At 36.4% G+C, this 23,651-nt stretch overlaps 1 protein-coding gene across 4 annotated transcripts in view; it reads right to left on the bottom strand.

Annotated features, from left to right (window-relative positions):
* The window catches only part of nmo (serine/threonine-protein kinase nemo), a 156,293-nt gene that overhangs the window by 107,151 nt on the left and 25,491 nt on the right, over positions 1-23,651 (bottom strand). Inside the window, exon 1 of one of the 4 annotated variants that reach the window (XM_089730159.1) lies at positions 15,017-15,090. The exons of the other annotated variants lie outside the window; for them this stretch is intronic. The gene's annotated coding sequence lies outside the window, so the exon portion shown is untranslated. Of the gene's footprint in view, positions 1-15,016; positions 15,091-23,651 lie in introns of those variants that run through there. 4 annotated transcript variants of the gene reach the window in all.

Raw genomic sequence — 23,651 nt, forward strand, 5'->3', positions numbered from 1 at the left:
ATGAGCTCAATTACTAATAACTAGCGGCCAGCTCCGGTTCCGCTCGGGTCTTGAACAAAAATATCAACGATATTTGAAGTTGTTTTATTTTTTCAAATACTACCACTTATTGTGGAATAACTAAAATCGTTAGGCATATGCTGTCGTGACACTTTTTGTAAATATTAATGTTTTCTACAAAGTCGTAGTACATTCATTTTAGTTGAGTTGAATACCTACCTTGTACAAGTGGTACCTTGAATTACATTATTGGAGTTTTAGGAAGGATCCCTATTTTTTTCAAAAAAGATTATAGCGTATGTCACTCGGGAATAGTGTAGCTTCCAAACACTGAAAGAATTTTTCAAATCGGTTCAGTAGTTTCGGAGCCTATTCAATACAAACAAACAAACGAATCTTTCCTCTTTATAATATTATAAGTATAGATTTCAAATATGTTTCAATCATCTATCATCAGTAGCACAATAAGTCTAATTTCTGGTTCAATACTTTGTTATCCGTCACAATGAAAATACCAGTTCTCGAAGAACCTAAACGAACGGTCACAAAGAAACGCGGCATCGTCCCGAGCGATTAACCAAACAAGTTCTTTCTGACGATAAGAATGTCGTGGGCCCGTGAATGGTAAAGATAAGGTATAAACACGGGAGCGAGATAAAAAAAAAACAGTACTATAATTAAGCCAAAAGATCAAGGGAACAAAGTTATGGAAATGCTTGAACAATAAGTTCAAAGTCTTCGAAATTCGAACAAGATACGGTGATTGGTTCGTGTTCTTTTTTCCTGTTTTAGTATTTGCGAGAATCTTTGATGGGATAGATGCTCTGAGAATGGTTTTAAATGATACTTCGTATTTCGATCCGGCTACAATGGTATGCGATATAGAACATTACCTATAAAGTATTTAAACCTTATGGTGAATGCCGTACCATTCAAACTACAAGTCGAATAATTTTGACCAAGCAGAATAATCTGCATTTATTATAAATGTGAATGTTTGTGTTTGTTGCTCAATCACGAAAAAAATGTCTGAAGCGATCTCAATGAAGTATTACATAAACATAGTTTATTACCTCTATATTGACACATAATACTTTTATCATGGTTAACGTCATGACCTGGATAATTGTCGTCAGATGACGCCCGGTATTGGCAGTTCACTAGTTCGTGTTTTTAGGTACCAACGAATTTAAAATTGCACTTACAGTTTATGGACGAGAGACTGAAACAAGCAACTCTTTATCCTGGGGAACAACATCATGATACATTCCTTCTGTATTACACATTTAAAGTGGATAAAACCACGCATATATCTATCTATACTTAATATTATAAAGCTGAAGAGTTTGTTTGTTTGACCGCGCTAATCTCAGGAACTACTGGTCCGATTTGAAAAATCTTTTCAGTGTTAGAAAGCCCATTTATTGAGGAAGGCTATATAAAATCACGCTAAGACCAATACAAGCGGAGCACCAATAAAGAATGTTTGCAAAATCGGGGTTATTTTTACCTTTTGAGAGCTTACGCTGCGTGCGCTGCAGAAACGGTTAGTTTCGCTAAAATAATGTATGACAGAATTGTTCTCCTTTAAAAGATCTAAAAAAAAGTCCGCGACAACACATGTCTATATGTTAAGGTTGGCTCACTGTAACGTTTTTTATGCTAACCAAATTTGTTCTAAAATAAAGCATTATTTGTGAACTATTCCACGCGGACAAAGTAGCGGGCAACAGCTAATTAAAAAAATAAAATAAATGAAACTCCTAAAAGATAATAAAGGATAGATATTCGAATTTAATAAAAGAACATTGACTAAAAGATATTCGGGACAATAATCCTTTCGTGTTTACGTTATCCGTTCATTCGGGTACGTACGTATATTGTTTACAGAAACGTTTGGTTCCGTTATTTTTACCGGATCAAGTAAATTGTGAACTCGTTTCATGCGGACCCGTACAGGTGAACGTCGTTTGACACGAAAACAGATAAACATACATACCGACGCGACGCTGTGAGAACGAACCGGTATTTACTTTAATCTCTTTTAATTAAGTTCATAAAGCTGTACGATTGATACGAAGAAAAGCTTGTGTTGTATGTATGGAACGAATGCTTTCGAAGGCAACAGCATACCACGTATAATCAAGTTGTCGCGTGAATTGAAATCTGAGTAACTTTTTTTATTGCTTAGATGGATGGACGAGCTCATAGCCCATACTTTACTGGAGCCCATATACATCTACGACGTAAATGCGCAACCCATCTTGAGATATAAGTTCTAAGGTCTCAAGTATAGCCCCACCCTTCAAACTAAAACGCGTTACTACTTCACGGCAGAAATAAGCGGGGCGGTGGTACCTACCCGCGCGGACTCACAAGAGGTCCTGCCACCAGTAATTACGCAAATTATAATTTTGCGGGTTTGATTTTTATTACACGATGTTATTCCTTCACCGCGGAAGTCAATCGTGAGCATTTGTTGAGTACGTATTTCATTAGAAAAATTGGTACCCGCCTGGGATTCGAACACCGGTTGTATGTACCGGTATATGTAAGATGTATAGCGCGAGCCGCGATAATTTGAAGAATAGGGATTTGAAATTTTAAACCCTTCTTTATATATAGGTCAGTATATAGCGCATAGAGCTGTGTAGCTCGGAATAGAATTATATAACTATCATAAACATTTTTTTAAGTACTATATCAGACTCCTCTTGTTGCTATATTTTTATTTATTATTTTATTTATTCGTATAACCTTTGCTGGAAGTCTGAAAACGGATTGAAGGTTGTGACCACCTCCATCCACGAGGTTCGTCCTCATGAAAATAATTTATAATATAAAACTGACAAATTCTGTTTTTTTTTTTTTTTTTTTACTGCAATCACGCTCACCGCGAAACACAGTTACATTTACAGAGTTGGCATAATAAAAAAAAATCACACGCAATATAATATGTATTATCAAAATTAGAAAAATGCGTTTTTGACGAAGCATTATTCTGTATAAAAAAATTATGAAATTTAGTCTATAGTCTAACTCTATAGGATTAGTCTATTCATCATCTTGCAACGGAATTATCTTAATATACACCAAGACGAATCTGAACATCATCTTTTATGAACAATAGCAATACCTTCTCTTCTCCTAGTAGGGGAGCCCATGCGAGGATTTCGCGGGATTTACTAAAGCGCGGCAGATTAATATACAGGAGGATACCTTGTACCCGGTTAAGTACCTCCACCAAATATGAACCTCATAAATAAGGCCACGCGTCTAGGGTAAACGATCAGATTCGTAAAAAAAATTGATCATCAGTAATTCTCGAGCGCGTCAGATTATGGTAGGGTGAGTTAATTACATGCTAAAAAGTGTATATCCCACTAATCTGACAATTTGAGAGTGACGTAAAGAAAGGAGAGGGCTACAAAGTTGTACAAAAAAAACGTTTTTTTTATTAGTGTGTATTGACAAAGTATAATTTTGTCCATAACGTCATTTGCAAAGTTTTATTTTCACCTTTTTATATAAAATGTAAACATTTTAATAATACATCGAAAGCCAAAATACCTAATTATAAATCTAAATCTTGAGGTGTACCAGGAATTTTAGTCCATTTTTAATCATCGGACGAACACCAGTTATAATTAAAACGAACTCCAGTCGGGGAGTGGTGTCGCGACATCCGTCGGCATCAATTATAATTGGAAACAATTAGATCGTTCTAGAAATAATTTATATGTATTTATGTATGCAAATTCTCGACAGGACCGCGTGGACTGTCCATCCCCAAGATAGCCGCCTATAAATCCCTTTGCGTTTGTACTAAAATAATTCAACACTTCAGGGTTGAAGTGTCTGAACTAATCAACGCTTTTAGGAGCAGACTTGTATAATACTCCGGGTTATCAAAGTGGAGCTCATTCCGGAGCCTACAAGTGCGTGAGAATATTTTTCTCTTGACGTGAGTGGTTCCAGAGCGAGCACTGGCCTTATTTTTTAATTCACTTACACCGTTGAAGTAGCAAACGGCACACCTGGGTTTTGTTTAAGGATTCATCGTCGTAAAAACTGAAAGAAAGCAACGCTTTTGTACTAAAAAAAGAGCAGCAGGAACCCTAAACTTTTTTTTAGTTAATCTCTTTCTTATTAGATAATTAATACTGATGATCCTTAATCTCGGCCACAAAACCGTATTGATCTATGTCGCGAAACCTCTAAAATTATTTACGAATAACTTAGCAGATACCGCCGTTTTACTCGCGGTAAATTTGTAATTTAAGACAGTAGGATAGTTGTCATTTTCCTAAGTATAAAGTTTTTTTTGGCTTTTATAGGCAGATAAACGTACAGCTAACCCGACAGTAAGGTTGTTAGTTTCAAACGTCGTTCTTGTGAAATCAAGTCGCTCAACTGTTTATAATACTCTTAAATATTAATTTACTAGTTGATATTTCGATTCAATTTCCGCCGCAAAGAAATCTAAATTCCAGGTTAAAGGAGGGGGACATAATGAAAATATATTTTTGCCTTCTAAAATTATACCTCAACTTCAAGAATACAGTTAAGAGCCGAGTATCTAAGACCGAATAAAAAAAATGACATTGGCCATATCGTCACAACGCGAAGGTCAGTTGCTGAACAAACGTTCAAAACTAGACATTAGTAAATCGATAACATTATTGACATTGGTGCCAGAAAATTTATTGAAAATTAACAGTCGTTACTTGATCTCCCATTAAAACTAATTATTTTCGGATTACAACCTTGAGGGTAGATGAACTGTAATGTATTAGCCAATAACCGTATTGAGTGGATGAACTGGCATGGTTTTATTTTCATCAATAATTATAAACTTAATAGATTGTGTTCTCGTAAGAAATTCGCCACATAAACAACAATCTAGATCACTTGTAGCCTTTGTAGTCGTCGTGGCCTAAAGGATAAGACGCCCGATGCACTTGTATCAAGCGATGTGACTATGCCTGTATTCGAATTCCGCAAACATGCATTTATTTACCATAAAAATACGTATCAACACGCATCCACGAACCATTTTCACGATGAACTAATAACGGCATGTAATGACAATCTCTTAGTAAAACCTATTCTCAGACCACCATAATGTGTTCTCGTTTCTCCTTCCGTTCTCCTATCCCCTACCTACCACCGTACCTCCTATTTCTGCCGAAATTCTTGTAATACTAATTAATATTATAATATCACGTCTTAACATCAATTAGTCGTAAAAAGCACATCTCATCTCATAGAAGTCATTACAAACAAAGATTTTTTAAGGTTCCGATGCGATCACAGTTGGCAGTAGCTGTGTTATTAAGACTAAGTAATTAGCTTTAGAGAGGTAGCCAGTTATGTATACATATACTTGAATGTCTCATTGATTAAGTGAGGCACATCGGAATGCACCGGTAGGAATGTTTACCAACATTCAGATATATGTGTCTGTCGATTGCGATCTATAAGGGATATATTGACACGCATAGTAAAATCTTTGGCTGTTTATGAACTTAGAATAGAGCCAGTCCATCTTTTTTTGTGGGATTCACTGGAGAATGAGCACCAGCGTTATCTGAGTTCTATCCTAACATGCTGCAATCGTGAGTTGACTAAAGGGCGTATTATAAATTCTCACGGGTAGATACCACCACCCTTCCATATGACTGTCGCGAAACAGCCATTCCAGTTTTACAGATACAAGCAGCCATTATATACAAAAAGCAATTCAGATGTCGACCCCACGTTTCAAGGTACGTAGAGGCATTTACGACATAATATCATTGGATTTCGATTACAATTTAACACCAGATAGGCCTTGAACTCGTCTTCTCAGCTTAAATTGTAGTAACATTTAAATAAGTTGTAAAAACGAATCATTATAATATTAATATATTGTTTTCATTGTTCAGATAATAAACCTTTTAACCACTGAGAAGAACCGACGAGAAACTCAGTGGGCTGTGTCTATGGGTTAATTTACTCGTCGGGCCCTTCGTCGCAAGCGATGGGTTCGGCGAGGACGGTGACTGATGCCTGAGGTACCCAAAAGCAGCGTTAATGGATCGGGAGAAACCGTAATGACGTGTTTAGGGCAACGTCGACTGTTTACCGTTTGGTCCACAGAATCGTCTATAATAACCTTTTTTTATTATTATTAATATCATAACTTTGTCGTAAATGTCGTGGCGTTCGTGTAAAAAGTCGGCACGTGGACAAAGGCGTCTCAGTCGAAACGTAACTATTGGTTCGCTCGATTGTTGTGAGGATTAATTGTTGTGAAATCATTATTGTTTGAGAAGCGATATTGACTAATACAATGAACCCGATAGCCGAACGGTGACGGCTTTACGGCTCAGCAATCGTTCACGCCAGCATATCAATAAAATATAAGTTGGTTGTTGAAGAATAAATTATCCACGGTCGAAATAGAATTTTAAACGTAATTATTCAAATTGTATAATGTTATCATGAAGTTTGAGTAGAGCTGGATTTTCAAAGGCAGAAAGGTTCATTCGGTATTCCTTGGAATTTTGGTAATTCTAAAAACTATATCTAATAAAGAGTAATTACTATTCACATTATGAGGCCTCCTTGAGCTTCGTCAATGGCCGAGCCCCCGCTGCTCGCAGTTAATGTAATTTTTCTATAACTTCTATCCATTTAAATAATATGATTATTTATATATTTGTCTTCTATACGTTCCTAAACTATTCATCCGATTGTGATGAAACTCGGTACAATTGTTGTTGGCATTTCAATTAAGGCTTCTGTCATAGTGTGAGTATTTGAAACGGAAATCATATTATAATGATACAACATATTATATAACAATAGGAAATTCGAGATTAAGTCGTTTTAATTATTACTACAACTACAACTACTATTTTTTTTTTATTGCTGTGATGGGTGGACGAGCTCACAGCCCACCTGGTGTTAAGTGGTTACTGGAGCCCATAGACATCTACAACGTAAATGCGCCACCCACCTTGAGATATAAGTTCTAAGATCTTGGTATAGTTACAACGGCTGCCCCACCGTTCAAACCGAAACGCATTACTGCTTCACGGCAGAAACAGGCAGGGCGGTGGTACCCACCCGCGCGGACTCACAAGAGGTCCTACCACCAGTAAAACCACCAGTACTAGGTAAAGGATGTCGTGTACAATGATATTATTTAAGAATTCTTTACCTCAGTTAGCAACTTACCAGTCCCATTCACATGTTTGTAGCACACACAAAATTTTGATTGAAAATAACGCAATATTACCGGTATTCCATGAAGCGTCAATGTTTACAAAAAAATGTGAAACACCTAATGTTTATGCTACGTAATATGTAATTTATATGACTACGACTATAGACAAAGTAACACATAAGCGGATGAAACAAACGGCTTTGCGTAACGGGATTGTTAGCTGGTACGCATTACGAGCGATCCGCGTTCTATTTTAATAATATTGAATACACACAGACTTTTATGTTATTAACTTATTACGCTTTATTTGTGCCTACTTACTGCAACTTTATAATTGAGTTTAGAATATGTCTAACTGCTTTATTTTTTGGAAGATGTATTCTGCGACCTATTCATGATAGATACCATTAGATCTATTTTTTCTGTTTGAAATCGAGTTTAATATTTCAATTTTATATTATAACTAACTTTTGCTCGCAACTTCGTGTGAAATAGTTACTTTGGGATAACGCTAAATTGAAAATATTTTTGGATAATAGAATGTTAAGAAGCTATTTAAGGTACCAAAATAACGTTTTTTAACCGACTTCAAAAGAAAAGGTTATCAATTCAATCACCATTCTTTTATCTAGGTATGTATGTATTATATTCACCGATTTCTCGAGAATGCTTGAACCAATTCTAATAATTATTTTTTCTTTTTTTGTTCGAAAGAGTACACCTCCCGAATGGTTATATAATCATTACGATCAGGATCTGATGATGGAATCCTGGAGAAATCGAGAAAAATCTACAATGTTTCAAAGCCTATCTTGCAGTGTTTTGGGTAGTTCTTGTTCTCACGTAGCGGAAGTTAGGTCGTTCAACGAAACAAACTCTTCAGCTTTACAATATTAGTATAGATTTCATACGTTTATATATTATGACCTGGATAGTGTATTTGACTTGGGCTTACCATCTTTAAGTGTAAAAGATTCTTACAAATTAAATTCGATACAAAAAAAATGTTAATGCATTATCTAAAATTTGTACAGAAATGAGTCAATCAGGTGCAAACGATTCAATAGTTTTTCACGAAGCTTAGCTAAGAACTATCTATGTAGATTAATCAAACTTCAAATAATAAATAAACACATTAAGGTCGCTATTTCCGTGAAGATACCGATGTACGACAGGCTTTAAAATTATAGCGCCCCTCTTTTTATTGCTATGCTATAATAGATCTTCGAAGGAAATAACGAGATTAGGAGAGGTTTACTCACTACTACTAATATTAACTATGAACAAATTGCTCCTTCAACGTTTCTGATCAACACAGAACATATATATAAAGATTACTTATCTATACTAATATATAAATCTACAGTGGTTTTTACGGATGTTCCGTTATAACTTCTGAACCATGCATTCGATCGACTTGAAACTTGGTATCCATGTAGAAAATACATGTGCTTAATGGATAGGCTAATATTTATATGAGTGTTGGACGTTAATGATGAGAATCTTTGTGGGGGTGAGAAATAATAATGTTAGTTTTAAATGCCCAGCGAAGCGGACAGGTACAGCTAGTTACATAATAAAAACTACAATTTCGATTCAGTTTCATATTAATCTATTTATTCTATTTACATTAATCTATTTATTTAGTATAATAGTTTTTTGTTAAATAAATAACTGTTTAATTATTTTAGCACTAGATTTAGATTTAATGACGTCAATATACAAATTTTGTAAATGAATAATAATAAAATTTTATTCTCATTTTAAAATTCATCGTTAAGTTTTGGGACAGTGATGAGTCACGGTTCGTTGGATTTTGTATTCGTGCCTCGACCGACGTGGCACCGAATGGGACTGCATTCATGATACCAACTTGTCAGGAATAAATCAATAGGCACCGCGTAATTTTAACTGAGTCATTACTTCGGCTAAGTTTTGTGTTGATTAAATTTTAAACAGAAAATGTAGCAGAATTTAAGTCCTTTGTTCGATAGCTCGTAAACAAAATACCCTTTGAACTTTAATTATTAATCGGCATTGGTTCTCAACGCTATTTGTACGTATGTTCAAATTACGAAAACTCTCTCTCTCTCTCAATTCTAGAAGTATAAGGTCAGATGTCCACATTTTCAACTTTTCAAATCGAAAATTGCATATTGTAGTTACCTAGTCACTATTCACTTATTTATGAAGTCTCCCATCCGACCCGTGGGTCTTACTGTCCCGAGAACAATGCAAAATAACTCGATACGAATATAAATTAATACGATTTTTTTTTTGCAAACAGCTGATTCGATTTACGCAAAACCCACTGTAATCAAGATTTGTTCCTTGTCTTTTATTGAAAACAAATATGATGGTTTCATAGTAGTATTTTAAGCAGCTAAGGTACATGACAGTAAGCATATCCACTCTATGTAGATGCGAATGTTACGATGAGTTAGGTGAATGGGGAATGAATATATTAGAGGTATCAAAGCAGCCCTAAAGTTAGCGTGGTTGGAACACGTGAGGAAAAAAGAGGAAACGCAAGCTATTATAAAAATGAAGAATTTATATGTGGATGAAAACAAGGCGAAGAAAAGAAAGACAAAACGGATGGTTTGTGTGTTTGAAATGAAGGTAGTCGAAGTGAAAATAAGAGTGACTAAAATTAGAGCTAATGGAAGAGAAAATATATTACATCGATCCCTAATAAAGGTATCAAAGTCATGCCTATTTCTGCCGCGGAGAAATCATTCCTTGTCAAAAGAGCCGAAATCTGTCGCGAATACGTTCTGACTTCGACGTCATATCTCAAAGTCAACAACATTCAGATTGACACATAGGTTTTGGAAAGTACTAAACTTTAAGATGGTATATGTATTTTACGTTCCAATACGTTCATTGCAAAAATTACTAATAATACGTAATTTATTTTTCAACTATGTACAACTAAAAATTTCAATACCTAACGTAATAACCTTCAAATCTAAAACAAGTTAATACATCACAATCGTGCAATCTTAAGCAATCAAGGCAGCGTTTGACAAATAAAACGATTAAAAATTAAATTGTTTTAATCGATTTCCAAATTATACGCTTTAACAATAAAACAGATAGATATCAGTACAAAGCCGTGCATTCGATTCGGTAGATATCTTTTCTATATTAAAACATGAACTTTATACAAAAGATATTATAGCGAAACCACTAAGTATATCCGATATGGAAGACACACACGCGAACGTATAGTTAACAGTGTAATACCATCAATAAATTTAGCTTCCGAAAAATCGCAACAGTTCATCATCTCTATACTGTTACATTCCTGAAAAACGATTCTTATTGTTCATAAGTTATAACCCAATATCGGATGTGATGTGACTACGTATTAGGTTTAAAATTTTGCAAATGGTCCATAGTTTATGTCTGGGTGGTCGAAATGACCGTGAGAACAGCGTACATTCAACGGGGCGAATCGAGTTGCGAAACATCTATGAGTATTCCCGGCCAATCGATTGCAACACCAAACGACGTACCCATCCGATTAATATCGCAATGAAATCATCAGATATGATGAAGCATAGAAATGGAACGAATTCATTATGAAGAAGTAGTTAGATACTTTTGAATTTTATGACGTACTACACTTTATTCGCGGTTTAAGGGTTTGAGACCCTTACATTTTTTAACATATTTGCACAAATACCAGACCTGTCAAAAAATGTCTATTTGAAAATGTATTTAAATGGTAACAATTTAATAATGGATTGATAGCACAATTTAATTAAAGTATATTTCACGAAACATAAAATTAATTTCTGTAAGATCATTTAAGCGAATACAGAAGGGAGCCGGGCTCAGAGATGCGTGCTGGGACATCCATATAATCAGCACTGGACAACTGTGAGGATGATGTAAGTGAACAGGTTATATTAAAATACATTAGTAACGGCTTTTCTAAATGATAGCAACTATCATTTCTTACGATCTATGGGTGCTACACAGTCACTTATTAAGAAATTCAAATCAAAGATTTTTAAGTTTTCAAATTTTAATAGTTTAACACTTGGGTACAGAAGGTAATTCATTTGTATACCTTCTATATTAATTAACCAGTACGGTGTACAAAACAAAATAGGACAAAAGGATTCTGGAAGGAATCTGAAATGAAAGGATCTGTGGCGAATTTTAAATATAGCGTTCTCTACACACATTGTTATAGTCTGTGGCAGAGAGAAAAAACCGCGGCAAAACTGAAATGTAAATATGAAATTGATTTTATTTGCGTGATAGTGCATTGATTTTAATTGTAAAGGTATTAGAGATTGTAGATTATATTTGAGGGTCCTTTAGGTAACTTTGGGGGTCCAAAGATCAATAATTATAAATAAAAACGATTTGACGGTAGTTACGTTATAATATTCAAGTATGGTATTCCATACACCTTCTATACATCTTAGTCACCTATGACCGCCAAAACTGTTGAGTATTCGAAACGCGGGAAATTATAACACATCAATGAGTCACAATAATTTATATGACAATAGTGTATAAGTGTCTGCAAAGAGCTAGCTAACCAAGATAGAACAATACATCTCTAGACTAATGAAGAATTTTAAACTTGAATACACTATAAAGAAGCAACTACACTGTGCACCTTTAAAAAAAATCAATACATCTTTTTTTAATTAATTCTCCATAGCTTCAGTTGAAATATTGGTAGACTCTCCGTAAAAGACGATATATTATATGATTTAAATTCCGAACAGTGCTCATGAATGTTGTACAGGATTCATTAGCGTAGGCGAAGTCCAAAAGCGGACAGCTGCCACGCGCACCTGTCTCGGACCAACACCTGTGTTAGAACTCCGCATAACTTCACACTTGCAAGATTCCCAATACGTCCGTATTCAAGTTGGTAGCCACAGTTGGGACGGCTTGGATCGCACCTGCCTATTTCAGCAGTTTTTTCCTACCTATGCTGATAGCCTTGAGAGGTTATTTCAGCTTCACCCTAACGTGTAGGTGAGCTCACGGGGCTCAAACCGAAGTGTTTCTAAAACTGGCCCTAGCAAGAGCAATGCTTCGCAGAATCTACCACCGGACCGGAAACTTTATCAGCTTCACCAGGGCTAGGTGAACTAAAGGACTTAGATTGGGGGGATTTTGCTAACGGCCCGAGCACCTCTGTAAGCGTAACAATTCCTCAGATCTTCTGACCCAGCGAGAAGCACATAGGCTGGAAATCAGCTAATCGAGTGCACAAATCAATCAAAATACATTTATGTTCATAGTCAATGTACACGAAACTTTACTTTTTTTTTTGTCCCATGACACATTATGTGTTTGTAATTTGTACCATCATTGAATACACATGTTCCCGGATGTGCGGTTCTATAATTATACCGCTATCGACTTTTATGCGGCAGAGAATATGAAAATTTTAAATTGGATGCCGCTTTCTTTTATTAGCAACATGTGCAGGTATCCGCACGTTTATCATTGCCTATGAATGCAGAGGTGCATACCTAACTGATGGTGAGTACACCAGTAACCACCGTCGCTTATGGACAACAACAAAGCCACAGAGAGATCTATGCTGTCGCACACCACCATTGTGTCATTGAAAAGTGAATTATTTTTACTTTGGTAGAAACCAAAAAAATGTTCTCCAGAGTCAACAAGTATATGAATTTAATGATTTAGCTTTAATTAATAAATGATTTGGACTTGTCTATCCGGCATGCATACAACAGGTGCACCGCCTCACGGAGCACATTCTCGTGGGACTTAACCAACCAAAACCGATCTACACGGGAGCCCTCTTCTTCGACGTCGCAAAAGCGTTCGACAAAGTCTGGCACAACGGTTTGATTTTCAAACTTTTCAACATGGGCGTACCGGACAGTCTCGTGCTCATCATACGGGACTTCTTGTCTAACCGCTCTTTTCGATATCGAGTAGAGGGAACCCGCTCCTCCCCGCGACCACTCACGGCTGGAGTCCCGCAAGGCTCCGTTCTTTCTCCGCTCCTATTTAGTTTATTTGTCAATGATATTCCCCGGTCGCCGCCGACCCAGCTAGCCTTATTCGCTGACGACACAACCGTTTACTACTCAAGTAGAAACAAGTCCCTAATCGCGAGTAAGCTCCAGAGTGCAGCGTTAACCCTCGGACAGTGGTTCCGAAAATGGCGCATAGACATCAACCCAGCGAAAAGCACAGCAGTGTTATTTCAAAGGGGAAACTCTCCGCTTATTTCCTCCCGCATTAGGAGAAGAAATATCACACCCCCGATCACCCTCTTCGGCCAACCTATACCCTGGACCAGGAAGGTCAAGTACCTGGGAGTCACCCTGGATGCATCCATGACATTCCGCCCGCATATAAAAACAGTCCATGACCGTGCCGCATTTATTCTCGGTAGACTCTATCCCATCATCTGTAAGCGGAGTAAAATGTCCCTTCGGAACAAGGTGACACTTTACAAAACTTGCATAAGGCCCGTCATGACTTACGCGAGTGTGGTGTTCGCTCACGCGGCCCGCACACACATAGACACCCTCCAATCTCTACAATCCCGCTTTTGCAGGTTAGCCGTCGGGGCTCCGTGGTTCGTGAGGAACGTCGACCTACACGACGACCTGGGCCTCGAATCGATCCGCAAACACATGAAGTCAGTGTCGGAACTTTACTTCGATAAGGCTATGCGTCATGATAATCCCCTTATCGTTGCCGCCGCTGATTACTCCCCGAATCCTGATCACGCAGGAGCAAGTCACCGTCGTCGCCCTAGACACGTCCTTACGGATCCATCAGATCCAATAACTCTTGCATTAGATACCTTCAGCTCTAACACTAGGAGCAGGCTGAGGAACCCCGGTAACCGTACTCGTCGAACTCGACAAAGAGGTCGACGTGCAACCTAACCCATGCATCAGCCCGCTGAGTTTCTCGCCGGATCTTCTCAGTGGGTCGCGATTCCGATCCGGTAGTAGATTCATTCGCGAAGCAATTGCTCTTGAGTTGCTAGGTCTCCTTCGGAGGCGCTCGGGCAGTTGTTAGCAAATCCCACCCCTCCTGGCTGAGCCTTTGCTCGCCCACCTGTCCTGGTGAAGCTGGAAAGGCCTCCGGGCCACCAGTAATCTTTCAATCATAAAAAAAAAAAAAAAACTTGTCTATACCATTCTAAATACGTATAGTGGAAGTATCGATAACACTTACGAATATACGGCTACAGATTATATCTACAGCCACATACATATACATCCATTATTACCTGAAACAAAAAAAAAAACACATCATAAGCATATTGATATACACGAGAAAATATTAACATATTTCTTTATTATCCTGATATGTATGTGTGAGTATGTATGTTGGTACGTATATAATGAAATCTTCTAAGTCGCCGACTTCAAAATGTCTTATAACTTGAAAATTTGCACATGCATCAAACAAGGAGGACAATACAAGAATTTTATAACTTCTAATATAGGATAAACAAAATCTATTTCAGCGTGTTTTCTTTAATATTTTTTAACACATTATTTTTACTTCGAGAAGTTGCTACATATACCCTAGCAAGAGCAGTGCTTCGGTGAATCTACAGTCGGATCGGAATCGCGGCCCACCGAGAAGATCTGACGAAACTCAGTGGGATCGAATGTATTTCATTATTGAAGTTTTCATTATCACAAACGATTAAGGTCCTACATGTGAAAATTAGGAATTCGAATATCGTATCGTGTATGCGCCTCGAGAAATCTTCAGAGATTTATATCTGCACACTTGATATTAAATTTATGTTTTGCATACCTATCGCTTCATTAAATGGTCAATTAGAGATTTAACACAAACAGAATCTCATAGTGAAAGTCGCCATAATTTAATTTAGCCAAACCCGGAATGGTCCTGAGAGTCCTTCCGATGATGCACGATTTTACTTACATTCACAACACAATATACACTTTAAACATTATATCTATTGATGACAATATCCATTGAGCAGCACAAATTGAATTAAACCAATAATTACGTATTTTACACGGTACAATCGTTCGGGAGAGCCTGTTGCACTGAAACCTGTGTCTAGGGCATCGAAAATGCGCGTTATACATGATCGATAAGCGCCGACGCGTCGGTCCCTATGTAGATGCAACCGTATAGCAATAACAAACGTGAACTTCAGGATTACGAGCCACCACTAACCTAACTCACTAACTAACACTAAGTATTGGTTGAAAAAAAACGATTTTTAGTACTTTTGACGAAGAATACGAAGAAAAAGGATTGATGCACTAGAAATATGATGCTTTAGAAATAAGCTCATATATCTTCGATTGAGCATTGCATCAACGCCTGGATCCCAAAGGAAGTTAACATATCTCAAAGGTTGTCGTCAACAGTGCAGTCCAGGATTCTCCGATATTTTGACGGTATAAGACGGAGCCCCAAGCGTTGGACTGATCAACTGAAAATCCTTACCCAAACCCCACTTAATGAGTGAATGCGCCAAGCCTCAGTTCATGAATTATAGAGAACAGCTATAAAGGCTTTGATAGACAAGGATTTCACATGACCACGATTACTCTGCCAAGAGTACCCGACTATGATGATGACTTTGGGTGAGGAGTTTAGTTCTTCAAAAGTAATCTGTACTGACTGATGAGTGGTTCGTGCTTTAAAAAGACAATTAAAGAGAATGTTATCAATAAAAACGCAAAGGCCACCACTCATCTAGAGACATGAGGTCGAAGAGGCTTTTTCCGTAACTCGATCGAAGGAGCGCATTTCATTAAACATATTTTGTTTTGTTAGTAGCTGTGAAGTGAAAATCTATGGCTCCGAGGCTGGTCCTAAAAGACTCGGTTCACGTATGCGAGATGAGTAGTCCACCCTAAATCCAAATTACGCACGCCGAATAAATAGTTCGGTTGGGTTCAACGTACTAGCAACGGAAACGAACTTACGATCGGTCGATGGACGGTACACAAAATATCCGTTTTACTGCCTTCTTTGAATTTCATAGCTAGAGATAGTGTAGTTGTTCTCAAACTTTTTAGGAAATCGTGGATTATGAAAAATCACTATGATTAGTTTCGGCCTTTTTCCTTTTAGGCCTGCTTTATTACTTCCTCGGTTTCGCGTTAAATTTGAAACTAAAAAAGAATGGAATACATGCTATTGTCTTTTTGATGAAAATTTCCAATCTGAGGACTTGTCTCTCATGAGTCGTCACTATTGCCTAAGATTTCACTTTTAGATAATAAAACATTTAAATTATTACTGAATGCATAAGATTATAGAACAACTCTTAAAATGGATGTGTGAACCCTAATATAATCTAAACCTTATAAATAAAAAAATTACATTATTTTTTTTAAAAAATCCGATCTTTCTAGACGCCAGAGCCTATCGTTTGCTTTTATTTTTCATTTAACAAAATGGGATTCACAAGCCATATTCAATGAGAATTAGCACACGATTCGATCGTTATTTAAGCTCGTAAAGCTTGGTTGTAAACGGACAGAGGACCGTGCATAATAATGTCGTAATTATAAGCTTTAAATCCTAAATCGACACCTGATAATGCTTTCAGAACATTCAATATATGCATTAGATTAATAATAATTAGAAGCGTTAATAGAGTTGACCAATTTATTTTCATTACTGTTTAATAATATTAATTTATACTTCTTAATATTCGGACTAGTGCAGAAAACTCTTACTTTTTTGTAAGCACTCTATCAATTCCTGTTCAAATGGAAATCTTTGACAATACGATTGTAGATTATAGGATATATATTATTATAGGATGTTACAAAATTACCCGTAAGCCGAAAGGAGCTTAAATGGGGCCTTATAACGAGTCCATTCACGATATTTAAGAACCGTAGTAATTCTGTATAACATACCCCAAAAAAATAAAATAATATTAGTATTTTCACTGATGTGCAAATCTTATTTCAGTAAAGAGTAAACTACGCGGAATGTACCTACATTTTTACCTAATTCGAGGAAAGACAAAAAATTTGACAAGTACGACAAGTACTTGAGTATAATGACATCCTTGTATTGAGGTAGCAAACATTTATGAATGAAAAATAGAAAAACTATTAAAGTATATAATTATTAGGTAAAATAGGTATGTAGGCCTTTCTGTTAAATAATCTTGTTCCCTGACATGACAGCTTACTAGGGTTGACAAAATTTTTGGCTTTGATAATTTATAATTACATAATTATATTTTTTATGAGGTATTTTAGGATAGTACTTATATACATTTTGATATATGATTGTCCATTTCTTTTAAAGGCTGCTTTCTATCTAAAGGTGACGTGACTAAGATAATATTCCATATTATACTACTGTCTGATTCATTCGTGAACCATTATTTTTGTAAACAAAACAATATTCTACTTTATGATAATTATAAACGCATAAAAAACGTTTTTTTTTCTTCTTTCTAATCGAAGCTAAAGGTTTCTATTTCAAATTCGCATGAAGAAATACTGATCGTTTAACTTTTGTATTTTCTTGACACCTTCGTGACGTGATCATGCATGTACCTAGGCAGACGAGCATACGGCCCACCTGATGGTAAGTGGTTACCGTCGCTCATGGACGTCAGCAATGCCAGGGGCAGAGCCAAGCCGCTGCCTACCATAAAACTTTTAATAACTTTAAGCATTAAGGTGTTCAATATTACTAGTCCATACTAAATTAAAATGTCATACAAAATATCGTTTTGGCAGATGCAAAGTTATAAAATAATTAACACAATATCTTCACAACGGAAAAATCCATTCTTAATGCACGAACGACAAAATTAATATTCTTTTGAATATGTTTGTTTACCAAGAAATGTATTTTAATGAAATACACAAGAATAATACTACGTTTCTTTTAAATTTGTTATTAGATGGAAATTTTTCGTTTTTTTTTTCTTAAAACATAAACCATGTCTGCATGAACCTTATTCATTTTAACTTGTTATAGTGTGATAAGAAATTCTATAATTTTCATATTCTTTTTTATAATTGTTGAGCAGACCTACTCACCGGTATCAAATAGTTACTAGAAAAGTCCATAGACATCACAAATGGCATCATCCACTGTGAAACATGGATGAAGTCTCAATTATATTGTGTAACAGCTGTCCAGACCTTCAATCCAGAATGCATAATGGTTTTATAGTAATAGTCGGATCGGCTCGTACACAGGTTTACAATACGTCATACTTGCAATAAGTGCCCATTGTCCATGCCCAATGGCCAATACCAAAATATCCCAAAACGTTCACAGGTTCGAAAGTATTCGATATCATGTGCAAAGCTCCATAAATGTAACTCTTGTAGCATATCGCAAAGTACAAATCTCTAGCAAACAAAAAAAAAAGCAGCAAATATATAAAACTGTTGAGAGTTGTATCTCCACGGCGTCTGGATGGCATCAATCATCTGTATCCACCCTCGCGTCGACGCCCCAGGCAGACCCTGCAGTATATCGAGACCCCACTGCAGAGTACAGAAACGAAATGAACTTGGCAACTCAAGACCAATTGCAAGTATTAAACGACTTTTATTGGCATTATTGGACAAATGAAATTCCCGTGCGCCCGAAAATAGGCCACACGTCGGCAGATGGTAATTAAATAAAATTAAACAGCCAAAAAAAAAACTTCGGTTCGTATTCTCCTTTGTTTGCTGACTTTTGTTTGATTTTCTTTCTTTTTTTAAAGCGGCTTACAGTTTTCTTTTCATTAAAACTGTTTCAAAACAAAATAAAAAAACATTTTTTTCACATGGTTATTCTTTAGTAAATTCGCGTAATTAATATTACCGGAGTACATAGAGATAGCAACGCGAACGGAACGCACAACTTTTTTTTTTATTGCTTAGATGGGTGGACGAGCTCACAGCCCACCTGGTGTTAAGTGGTTACTGGAGCCCATAGACATTTACAAGGTAAATGCGCCACCCACCTTGAGATATAAGTTCTAAGATCTCAGTATAGTTACAACGGCTGCCCTACCCATCAAACCGAAACGCATTACTGCTTCACGGCAGAAATAGGTAGGGCGGTGGTACCTACCCGTGCGGACTCACAAGAGGTCCTACCACCAGTTGACTGCCTGCAGGATGGCGCGAAGACCCAGTGTTGACTTACAATAACCCCTATTTCTAGTTCCTCCCGTTAATACATAGTGTGAAGATCAATGACCTACTTTTTGCAATAAGTGCGCTATCAACATCGGATAGCTATTGTTAACGTCATTTCTATTGTTTCGAATGCTACCTCATTGTAATCGACGACCCTCCTCAGAAATGCCTCTGCTTATTCCGAGCAGATGTTCACCTTAATTCGGATCTTAAAGTTGCTTTTCAGTTAATTAAAGCTACAGCGGAGTGAACAATTTCGAACAAATATAATTAATTTCAATTATTTGTGAGATTTTCAAGAAGTTGTACGTATTCAATTCTGTATTATGCTTTCATGAACAAATTAGTAACTGATAAATAAATAATTAAATATAGCATGTATTTACTTGTCTTCTGTGTGATCATTCTAAAAATTTAATATTGCAGATGTTAATAGATTTACTGTCTGTAGAAGACAAGTAGACGAACCACATGATGGTAATTAGTTTCAGTCGCTCGTGAATAACTAAAATACTACGCGGTTACAGCTAGGTATAAAAAGTTTGATTATTATATAAGATTTTAATTTAACCTAAAAAAAAACAAAGTTATAATACACATACATTTGCCAAACATGTCATTACAACATGTCAAATTGCCAAACATTATCATTTTGCGCAGACGGGCAAAGAAACCCACGTTCGTATTCAAATTCAAAATCATACGTTTCAATTCAATTGAGCAGGCATTTTTTTTTGCCCGAAACAGTAACAGAACAAAGGTTTAATTTTTGCCCGCAACAGTAACATAAATACAAAAAAAAAACAGATTTAACAACAAATACAATTTACAGTAAACTGAGAAGACTTAGAGAATGTTTATAAGGCCCTGCCTTAATGACGGATCGCTATAGACATCATAACCCACCCTGAGATAAGATAAGGTCGAATTATCGTGTGTTTTGAATAAAATCTATTTGACCTTTCACGCCTAGACGCACCTCGTGGCGGAAACAGGCTGTGTAGTGGCGGTACCTACCCACGCGAGTTGACGTAACGCTTTATTGCCAAAAGTGTTTTTTTGCCTTCCTAACCTTCAGGGACTATTCTGGCTTCAGCGTGACTGGTAGCGAGCGTGAGAGAATTTGCTAACATCTGCCCTAATAAGAACAGTGTTTCGCTGAATCTATCTCCTCCTTCCTCCTCGCGGCGTTTCCTCACTGCTGAGATTCGTGACCATTATATGTCGACAAGATTTTGCTCCTTGTAATGTCCCGCCAGCGCCTCCGATCACCGCATGAAGGGCGTTGTGGAATGGGATCTGTAATCTACCACCGGATCCGAATCGCGACCCACTGGGAAGATGCGGCGAGAAACCCAATGAGTTACGTTGCACGTCGTATTCTTAGTGGCAATGTGTATAATCATCAAAATCAAATACCACGCAAATAAACACATTTAAGTTATCGCTAACACTTACACGTATCTTGTAAGTGACTTGAAACCTTACGAACATTGTAAATGTACTGGGTTCCGCATTTCGTCTAACTTAATATTCCGAGACGATATAATCTGCTTATAAACTTGTAACGAGAACACGTTGTTTAGAAAGTTAATTACGTTTATTATAACATAACGAAGCTGCAAAGTAATGGTGGACGCATGAATCGTTTAGCAAATCTATGTGAATTGGGTTTTATATTTTTACTGTCTTGCAATAGTTTTGTTTAGTTGATATTATTTATTGGTTCTTTACTGGATGAAACGGTGAATTATAACGAAACGCGTTAGTTTTTTTAATTACTACACTTAACGGCTTGAATTTTCGGATATATTTCGGGAATCAGAAGCTGAGCTGATAAATTTTCCTTTGAAGATATTACTGCTCGAATCTTGTTCCCATCTGAACATGAAAATTATTTACGAATTTCACTTCATTTCATGTTATACACTAAATTCACGTAATTCACTGAATCAATAATTCGGAAATTTTTCTATCGTCAACATCCTACCCAACACATGACGTCATATGTGGCTTAATAATCTATGAGTAGCTTCTAAATGTTGGCCCAATTGACGTCACACGTCACGAGACTCAACGAAATGAATTTAAGTACTGCCCGATTTCCTATTTAACAAGCTCAACCTTTTCGCTGTTGTCTACAGAACATTTTATGTACGTAATAAATTAAAGTTTTAAGTTCATTTAAATAATAGAATAATTTTACTGCCGCCTGAAACTATTACAGAATGTCTTCATTAAGAATGTAGAAAATTGCGTTACATGTTACTGATGGTAGGACCTCTTGTGAGTCCGCACGGGTAGGTACCACCACCCCTGCCTATTTTTGCCGTGAATTAATGCGTTTCGGTTTGAAAGGCACGGCAGCCGTTGTAACTATACTGAGACCTTAAAACTGATATCTCAAGGTGGGTGGCGCATTTACGTTGTAGATATCAATGGGCTAAACACTTAACAGCAAGTGGGCTGTAAGCTCGTCCACACGTCTAAGCAATAAATAAAAAAACATTCCTAAAAATATTCAAGTACAATCAGATTTAATCGTGACTAAAAAAAACATATCAGACGGGGCACGAAACCTTTGCATATTCGAAATATGTGATCAACGGCAAAATTCAATTAAGATCTGCCATGATTTTACAAGGAAGTACGGTGCGCATAATTTAGCGCATAACGGTGGCGGTCCATTAACCCAGAGACCTTTGCGTGGTATCGCGATCAGCTGAGAGAGCAGGGCTCTTGGCGGCCGCGACTTGGCAGCTTTGCTTGCAGTCGACCACCGCGACCCACTTCCCTATGAAACATTACTATACTGAATCGTTGTTACACTAGTCGTAATGCTAATCGTAATTTCGTATAACAACAAACTGCGAGTTTTTTCATTATTATAACGATTAATTTTACCAATTCCAATGAGTCTTTATATAGAACAGAATAACAACTTATTCAACTTTATTCAAGCGTTGTAATTTAAGGTTTTCAATTATTATTTACTCTAACATTCAAGGTAGTACCGATAAAATTCGGGCTTCTGTGGATATTTCTGTGGATTCATATTAATTTTTTGTTTACGAAAAAAATAAAAAGATTTTAATTTATTATTAAACAAAAATTAAATAGATGAGGCTTCTTTGACGGTACTTCAGTGATGCGATTGACATCGCCAACTTCGGGATATGAGATGAAACCCGTCCAAGTACTTAAACAAAGTTAAAACGGGTCGTGTAACAAATTAAAGAGAAATTAGTACTGAACTGAATTAGTTAACAAACTATTTATTCAACTACATTATTAATCCAATAATATATTCGCCGGCAAAAATAAAACATCATTTCTTCGGTAAACATGAATGTTATGTTCTACTAACAAATATTTTACTTTAACTTTCACACGCGGCTTTGCTAGCAATAATGTAGAAAAAATCTATCGAATGGGAATAGTATTTTTTTTTAAGATAAACCGTACCCTATGTTCTTTTTTGAACCCCTGACGTGTACACAAAATTTCATAATGATCGGTTGACCAGTTAGAAGTGAAAACGTAACAAACAAACAAACTCACTTTCGTATTTATAATATTAGTATGGATTGAATTGACACGCATATTCTTCAACAAAGGAATTTCTATTTTGTTCAATAAAATTATAACTCAAGAGACGCAAAGAAGGCAGTGAATCAACTAAAAATGGACACGCCTACGTAACCTTTTTTGGCTCTACGAACCCATATTTTTCTACCTGCAAAGGATGTCTCAATGCAAAGAATAAGGCACTAAAATATACGATCGTGTTGCTTCACTATGCATAATGTATGTGTGGAGTTCGCGATCTCGTACCTGTTTCGATGCATTTAAAAATCCTTCGAAGAACACATTCCGGATGTATCTCGGTTCTTTTTTTTATCGATACCAAATGCGTTGCCTATTCAAATCGATACAACAGTGTGATTTGATTTCAATATTACTGAAGTAGTTAGTATTCTTTGTCACTGTCGCTAAGTTCATTTGCTTCATTGATTCTAGCACTACCTACCGTACGTTGGTAGAACTACCTCAAAAACATTTGCTAAAACAAAAAAAGTATTACACCTTCTTTGTGTAGTAGTTAGACGCTAAATATAAACAACGGTCTCTGCTACAGATTCCTGGTCGGAGTCAATGTTTATTACAGATTTGTACTCAACTTTATCTTGTATGTTTTTCAACACACACAAAGTAACTTTGAATTTAACAATTTATTTCGTAATTATAGCGAGAATAACTGTTTAACTCTCTTTTATTATTTTAATAGC

The sequence above is a fragment of the Bombyx mandarina genome, chromosome 10 (assembly GCF_030267445.1).
Source record: "Bombyx mandarina strain Sakado chromosome 10, ASM3026744v2".
Lineage (NCBI taxonomy): Eukaryota > Metazoa > Arthropoda > Insecta > Lepidoptera > Bombycidae > Bombyx > Bombyx mandarina.